General features: G+C 38.9%; 1 pseudogene; it reads right to left on the bottom strand.

The window, feature by feature from the left end:
* Nucleotides 1-2,803: 2,803 nt before the first annotated feature.
* On the bottom strand, nt 2,804-5,795 carry LOC131415062 (phosphatidylinositol N-acetylglucosaminyltransferase subunit P-like; annotated as a pseudogene).
* Nucleotides 5,796-6,473: the final 678 nt, after the last annotated feature.

The following is a 6,473-nucleotide window of genomic DNA, read 5'->3' as shown; positions in this document are numbered from 1 at the left end:
TAACTAATTGTAAAAGTGCGAAATGCAGTTTAATAAAGTTAGGTTTATTTGTTTCAGGTTGTTTTCAAATCTAGGTTGCTTAATTAAAAAGAAAATTAAATCCAAAGAACTTGAAAACACCAATTTGCAAAGGTACATGCACCCCTGTGTTCATTGCAGCGTTATGCACAATAGCCAAGACTTGGAAGCAACCTAAGTGCCCATCAAGGGACGAATGGATAAAGAAGATGTGGTATATATACACAATGGAATACTACTCAGCCATAAGAAACGATGAAATCCAGCCATTTGTGACAACATGGATGGACATTGAGGGTATAATGCAAAGTGAAATAAGTCAGAGGGAGAAGGTCAAATACCGCATGATTTCCTTCATTAAGTAGTAGATAATAACAACATTAAACAAACACATAGGGACAGAGATTGGATTGGTGGTTACCAGAGGGGAAGGGGGGAGGGAGGAGGGTGAAAGAGATAATTCGGTACATGTGTGTGGTGATGGGTTGTAATTAGTATTTTGGTGGTGAACATGATGTAATCTATGCAGAAATAGAAGTACAATGATGTACACCTGAAATTTTTACAATGTTATAAACCAATGTTACTGCAATAAACAAAAAATTTAAAAAAAAATAAATAAAAAATAAATAAATAAATAAATCCAAAGGGGAAAAAAACAGCAAGCCTTATTATTTCTAGCTTTTTGAGTGTAACGTCTAACTCGTTTATTTATTTCTCTCATTTTTACTGATATAGATATTTAAATCTGTGAATTTTATTCTGAACACCCTTTAGTGGTATCTCGTATACTCTGATGTCATGTTTTCATTATTTTTTTCCTAGAAATTCTCAATATCAGTTGGTATCTCCCCTTGAGCCAAGCTATGTTTAATAGAAAACTTTAAAATTCCAAGGTGGGAAGGCTTTCTTATGTTTCCATTGTTGTGGATTCCTACTTTTATCATATTGTTGATGGAGAATATTATTTGCATTTTTCTTTATGTAATTTATTGAGGTATACATGTCTATATATGTAAATTATAGAGTCAGTTATCCTAAATGTTATTCACACAATTTTTTTGTCTTGGACTAAGAGAAGTGTACTAAAGTCTGCAATTGCTTGTGTATGTCCATTCTCTTTGACTCTCTCATAATTTCTGCTATATGAAAGAAGCTACTGTGTTATTTGCTGCAAATCTTTTGTAAATATTTTATTTTCACTGTGAATTGTAGCCGTTAGCATTAGAAGGTGCTCTTTGTCTTGGTAATGGTTTTTGGTCTGAATTCTACTTAATTGGATTTCAAAAATCTCGATTCTTTCTTTTTATTTGGATTTCCTTGGTATACCTTTGCTCATCCGTTCATAGTTAGCATTTCTGAATTATTTTGTTTTAGGTGTGTCTTGGTCTTTTATATGCAACATAGAGTTGGGTTTGGCTTTGGAATCAGTTTTTTTGTCCTTTTAATAGCAGGGCTAGGCCCTCAATTGGTTGATATGTTTGGTCTCAGATATCTCATATTATATTTATATGTAATATCTAGCATATTAGATGATTGAGGAAAATAACGGAGGAAGGGGGATATTCCATTTTAAATAAGGGCTCAGGGAAGGTCTTCCTGAGTGACTTTTGCACAAACTCTTGAAGCAGGTGAAGGAATGAGTCACTCGGACAAGTGAGGTGAGACTTATCCTGGCGGAGAGAACAGCTGGGGCAAAGGTCCTGAGGCACAGGCTACCTGGTGTGTTTCCAAAGAACAGCAGGAGGCTGGTGTGACTAGAGTGAAGGATGCAGAAGAACAGTAGGAGATTGGCCAGAGGGGATGAATGAGGGCATCAGAGAGGGCTCTGTCAGTCTTAGGGAAGGAATAAATTACCCCTTCAAGGGGGATTTTGGTGCTAGATGTTGAAATAATATTACTTCTGCCATCCCACAGTCAGAAATTAATAATTCTATGGTAATACATTAGTAACTCTGGGAATTCCAGCCTAGCTAGGACAGGAAGTTAGCCTTATGGGTGTTATATTTTTGGGTCCAACTCAAATTATGCATGAAAGTAGTTTCTTCTCTGCTGACTTGGAGGGTTGGATTACTAAACACCTTTCCACGGCAGTGGAAACAATCCTTGAATATATTCTTTGGGTCTCTGATGTTTCAGTTTCTACTGTACATTCTACCCCCAAACATGTCAGACAGAGGTTCACAACTACAGCTTTTCACTATGTATCTGAAGGTGTGAGTTTACAGGGGAAGAATTTTATTGAAACATACATATAAAATGTACCTGGACTCATAAAAGATCAGAAAGCATAAAAACATTAAAATTCTATACTAGGAAGCTTGATGAAAGGCCAGAACACAACATAGAACTTTTCCGAATTCTTTAAAAAAGTCAAGTATTTGGTTTAAAACAGTTTTTTTCTTTTTATAAAGAAATCTGTTGTTTTAACAGAAAACTGTGTGGCAGAAGAAGGTGGAATGAAATGAGTGTGTGCATGGGGGAGGGATGGGGTGAAGCAAGTCTGTAATCTAGAAAAACAGTGTTCAGGATTCAAGTGGATGGGAAGAGAGAAGGGACAAACTTGCAATACATGCAGGATGACTTCTTCCTCGTCTTCATGTGTTTCTTGGGCAGCGTTTTAATTTTCTCTTTCCCCTTTCCTCCTTTTTCTCCTTCGCATTTCTTTCTTAAGCTAAACTGTCACAGTGAAATGCTGTCTGAATAAGTCACAACTCATACAGAAAACTCAACAGTGCATTGTAAAATAGGACACAAAACAAAAGGCTGCGTCGGAGGGCTGAGATCATCGCGGCGGCGGACAGACCCAGGGCAGCCATGCAGCAGCATTTCTGGGTCCCCGGGACCGTTTCCACGATTCTTGGTGTGCTACTGCCCCCTGCTGTTCAGGTGGAGCCACTGCCTAGAGAAATGGGTTTTCATGACATGCCGCGTTTCAGTGCAACGTTAGCGTGCCATCAGAGACAGACGAAACGGTTCAAAGATTTAAAACAGAGTAATCTAAAAAATTGCTGTCTAAGAAGCTGAATATCAAAGAAATCACAAAGCATCTTTCCCTACTCCCCGATATGTTGAAAAGAAATCTATGATTCAGTAATTTGGCTAATGAATCCGGTTTCCTTTTTAAGCTTCTGAGTGGAGCAGAGCACAAGGCAATTGAGGTACCGTAGAGAAACATTGGTAAAGAGAGCAGAGAGCAGAGAGAGGAAACGGAGGGCAACATGTGCAAAAGGAGGTGAGTAATGCATAATTTACATACGACGAGGGTGAGGCAGTTCAATCCTGGACAGATCGTTTGCATTCTGCAGAGGGAGCTGAAAACTGGCTTTTCTCCACCGAAGAGCCTGGGTGGGTCATTCGTGAGCCTTCAGGCCTCGGCCTCTTGTTCTTGGGTTTGGTCGTGGAAACTTCTTACAACCATTAGGACGTGGGTCGGGGCCCCTGAGGCAGAGCAGAGGCACATAATCCTCGGAGCCGATCTCCTGGCTTGCTCTGCAGTGTCTACAGCGGTCAGGGCTGTCTCCTGGATGGAAGCCAGCCCACGGGCAAACGTGTGCGTTTGAGCAGGGGAGTGTCATGTTACCTGTTCCAGGTCTCAGACGTCTAGCGTCCCCGGGCTGCTGGTTCCTGCGTGCCGGAGCTTCCCTGGGGATTAGGTAATGAGGGGCCAGGATCCCTTCTCCCGCAGTAAAAGCAACTTAGAAGCTTGAGGCCTTGCTTCAGCATTTGGTTTTGCTCAGACTGTCCGTGAGGAACATGATTAGAGAGAACCTTTTAATATTTAGAAAATTACATGCATATTTAGGTACAAAATTACATCCTGCTTTGATAGACCTAGAAATCTAGCCTCAACTACTCTTGAAAGATTTAGTTTTTGCTTTTCTTTGTAAATCTTCTTGAAAGATTTAGTTTTTGACACTAAGAGCATCACTTCTAAAACTTCTGAAGTCCCCACTTCAAAGGCACAAATGATGGATTTTAAGAAATAAAAATGTGAGGAAACATTTACATGATTGATTTCAGGTAACATTTAATAAGCCGATGCCTTAACGCTTGAGGTAGTTATAGCCACTGCAGAGGTTTTAGCACTCAAGGAATTTTCTGTTTCTCTTGTGTGACGTCTTACTATTTATTTACTCTCTTAAATTTATATTCTGTACTGTAGCAGGTGTTAAAGAGATGGCAAAAAGTAGGATAGACTATGTTCTTAAGCTTTTTATAGTAATTTAGAAAAATGTAGAACAACAGTATGATAATCGTGTAAGAAGGAGCCAAGAGTAGAAAAATAATTTCCCCATTCCTTTCCATTTTATCATTTTAGTCTATTCCATTCCTTCTCCTCTTTACCGTTTCATTTTATTTGTGTTTGTATTCATTTTATTTGTTGAAATTACAAATCAGGAATGCTGGCTAGCCTTTTTCATGTATTTTTGCACAGTCCTTAGTACTCTAGCACTAAGTACCAAGTTTGCATATGTTTGCAATAAATATTTATTGAATGAATATGGGCACTTCCTTACTAGCTGCCCAGCACTAGCGCCTATGTAAGCCAGCTGTACATTTGATTTCAATGCAGGAGAAGAGTGAAGTTACGGATTTATATAGACCTGGAAGGAAGTATTAGGAATATTTGTTTGTATTCGAACTCTTAGCGGTAATAAGAAACTTTTTAATAAAAAAAGCTAGAAGAACACAAAAATTCCACCTTGTAAGCACCTGAGAAAATGTCTCTTTTTAATGATTTTCTTATGTTGCTAATACATATGGATTTTTAACATCTCTGTCTGTGCAATTCCTCATCAGATCTGCGTCCATCACCTACTGAAGATATGGTAGAAACTGGAATTTTCCTCAGTCCCAGAGAGCTGACAAACATGATGCCTGTTTTTCAAAAAGAAGTTGAAACTTAGTTATTTTTCTTTTTGAATCAAGGACTAACTTATCAATTTTCCACTGTACAAAATTCATAGTATATTGGAACTGCTTTTTGCCACCTTAATTGTGCAACCCAAATTGTCAGCTCCTATTTAATTGTTCTGCTTAAATTGTGTTGAATACCAATATCTAACAAAACTGTAGGCATAAATGGTTCTGAAATTTTCATTGAGTTACTGAGAAGTGGATGTTCTCTTCAAGTGTACTATGGAGTAGTTATTATACATATATATTTTTTTATGGTAATGCAGCATTTTATTTATTCTGTCCATTAATGACTAATATTTGAGGACATTTACAATATTAACAGAACTTAATCTAAGAGTAGTTCGACTTTTCATATTTCAATATTGAGTATTAATAAGAGAGAGAGTCAAATAATTATGGTCAAAATTATTACGTCAAAAACATAATAAATGTTTGGTTTTATTTGACATACAATTGAGTTTTTGGTGTCTAGTTCTTCAGCTGCACGTTTGGTTTCCTTCACTAACAGGAATGACTCATAATGCTGGGAGGGCCTGTGGGTATTTCTTCTGCTGTCCAGTTTTAGCATAGTTACCTTTGATGCCGTGAATGGCCCTGAGTGGAGAGGTACTCATCATGTTTCCTCCAAATAAGTGTACCCAACTGATTACTATAGTAATAAGGAGGTAGACCAGCAATGCAACTGCCCAGTATTTTTGAGGCCAGTAAGTTAAGCCTAAGGAATTTAGCCAAGATTCAGGAATAGAACGCCCATAGGAGATATAGTATGAAGCCAGACTGGGAGCTCAAGAAAAGAACAAAACCATAACATAAATGGCTCTTGCTGGCAATGGCAATGGTGAATTTTCCACCATTTTCCCTGTGGCTTTAGACCATCTTGGGTCCATCACGCGCCCACTAGGGGCCTCTCCTGACAGCTCCGCCACCTCAACGCTGAGTCCCCTACACAAGCACCGACGAGGGAGGTTATACTCGTCTTCTCCTGTCTAAGGCTCCATGGAGTCCACGTAGAAAGTTTGGAACTATTTTCTGCTAAGTGGTGGTGGCGGGAATTAGGTTGGAGGAAGCTCACAGAGTTAATAAAATATTGTTGACAATAACTGTATTTTAAATGGTGTAAAGCCCTCTTTTAATTCTAGGAGTTTGTGATTCTTGTTCACATCACCCACTGCCTAGAAGTATGTTTAAAAAGAGTGCCAACTTCTGAGTCTCATACGAGAGTTGGCTTCCCCTCTAGTACTGTCACCACACAGCGTTGTGTACCTACTTCCTGGATGGGGCTGGGCTGGGTGCTGAACATCCTCAAGTCATTTACCATTGAATCCGGGATGAATGAAAAGTAGTCCAAAACACAGAATTAGAAGAACAGGTGAGGAAGGTGTGTAGCGTTTTACTTCTATTTCAGTGAAATGTCTCCTGGGAGCCTTGGTTCGTAAGGGTGGAGTGGTTGACACTGGTGGAGGAACAAACTTTCACCCCAAATGATCCCCCTCAAAAGGTGGATTCATGAATATAGATCCCCTCTATGCAGT

This window comes from Diceros bicornis, chromosome 15 (assembly GCF_020826845.1).
Source record: "Diceros bicornis minor isolate mBicDic1 chromosome 15, mDicBic1.mat.cur, whole genome shotgun sequence".
In the NCBI taxonomy this organism is placed as follows: domain Eukaryota; kingdom Metazoa; phylum Chordata; class Mammalia; order Perissodactyla; family Rhinocerotidae; genus Diceros; species Diceros bicornis.
The sequence above is the reverse complement of the archived record's forward strand: the minus strand, read 5'-3'. Positions and strand labels throughout refer to the sequence as shown.